Source organism: Procambarus clarkii, chromosome 32 (genome assembly GCF_040958095.1).
Source record: "Procambarus clarkii isolate CNS0578487 chromosome 32, FALCON_Pclarkii_2.0, whole genome shotgun sequence".
NCBI classification, from domain to species: Eukaryota; Metazoa; Arthropoda; class Malacostraca; order Decapoda; family Cambaridae; genus Procambarus; species Procambarus clarkii.
Window position 1 is genome coordinate 35,949,906 of NC_091181.1, and position 2,050 is coordinate 35,951,955.

Sequence of the window (2,050 nt, forward strand, 5' to 3'; positions counted from 1 at the left end):
TCCTCTCTCACTCTCTCCCCTCGTCTCCTTCCCTCTCCCATCCATGTAGCAAAGTTCACCCCTCCTCCCCTATCCACCACACTACCATAAAATCATACACCATTAACCAGGTTATGGCTATACCTATTTGGGGGGGAAGGGAGAACTGCCTCGATAAGAATCAGTTCTTTAGTACATGGTCCCTATCTCGCCGTAACTACAGTACCCCACGCTGGTTACGGCCGGTCTCTTATCGGTCTTATTCTTTCTCCTTCTGTCGTGGGACAACTGTGTCTGTCTGACTGTCTGTATCAGTCTTCACTCAGGTAGAACATTTTGCATCATCGACTGTCGGTTCATAGCCTGGAATTTCTATATGTTGAATACTGACTCTTCATGCACGTTGCTCATCAAGTTTGTAGTTTAAAATTAATGTACAAATTAATATAGTAAACAACATTCATTTTTGGCATGGTATAATTTTTACGTTAAAAAAGTGAAAAATATATTGGATTTTTGACGGGGGGAAATTTGGCGTTATTGATAGGAGTATGAATATAAATTGTGGGCTATTTATTTAGGGGTAAGTCTATAACCAGTGACAAATATTTTATGGTAATTTTAGTTGGATGCCTTTGAGTCAATCTGTTGATGCCCCCATCCACTCTCAACATCTTCAAGCTGCTGAGGTTCCTTCCCTCCCTTTTCCACACCTCTCCCTTTCTCTCTCACTTCCCTTCCTCTCCCCTTGCTGACCTTTCTCAGCCTCTTCCTGCTGACGCCCCCCCTCCATCTCCCCCTCCTCATTCCACCCCCCCCCCTTCCCCACCCCCACATTGCCTCTCTATTATTTATATCCCCGCGAGGAAAACTTCCTCTTCCTGAAGTTCAATCACATGAAAACATTAAAGTCTCATTATCGGATTATTTAACTAGTGTTTAGATATTGCGTATTTCAAACACCTGGTTTTTTTATTGATTCGTTAATATAGTTAAACATAATCTTTGATATTTACACAAGATATTAAACACAAACACTCTTATGACGACTGACAAATTAATTTGATCAAATGACTCCATGTTATCTTAAGCGTGTGATATCTCACTTATCTCAAAGGCAAGATAATTATCAAGTTTCTTCTTAAGCAAACTCCAGACACATTTCCTAGACATTACGTCAATGTTACGATCTTGCTTTGATGAACATTTTTCTAGGTATGTCTCAAGTGAGAGCTCTGTGAGTCTGCCTATCCGAACGTTGGAGGCCAAACGCTTCGGGCTAGCCTCATTAAATTTTTCAGGATTATTGCATATTCGATGGGGAGTGTGTTAGGGAAGTTGGGGTTGGCTCTTATACCCCTCCTTCCCCATCCCTTGAAGGGGAAATCGGTCCCTAAGCTTCCATTCATGAAATCGGTAGATTTGAAATATTCTGCCCTGAGTCCGTAGAATTTATGTAAATATTTGCTCTGGAAAAACACAACTTAAATTTTTTTCCGGAAAACCCAAGCATAACACAGTGTTGAATGGGTGTAACTATTAACAATACTACACACACACACACACACACACACACACACACACACACACACCCACACACACCCACACACACACACACACACACACACACACACACACACACACACACACATACACACACACACACACACACACACACACACACACACACACACACACACACACACACACACACACACACACAGGAGGGTATCCTGTGGTATCGATACCCTCCCAGAGGGTATCGATTCATTTCTCTCAATGTTTGCGGACGATGCTAAAATTATGAGAAGGATTAAAACAGAAGAGGACTGTTTGAGGCTTCAAGAAGACCTAGACAAGCTGAAGGAATGGTCGAACAAATGGTTGTTAGAGTTTAACCCAACCAAATGTAATGTAATGATGATAGGTGTAGGGAGCAGGAGGCCAGATACAAGGTATCATCTGGGAGAGGAAATTCTTCAGGAGTCAGAGAAGGAAAAAGACTTGGGGGTTGATATCACGCCAGACCTGTCTCCTGCAGCACATATCAAGCGGATAACATCAGCGGCAT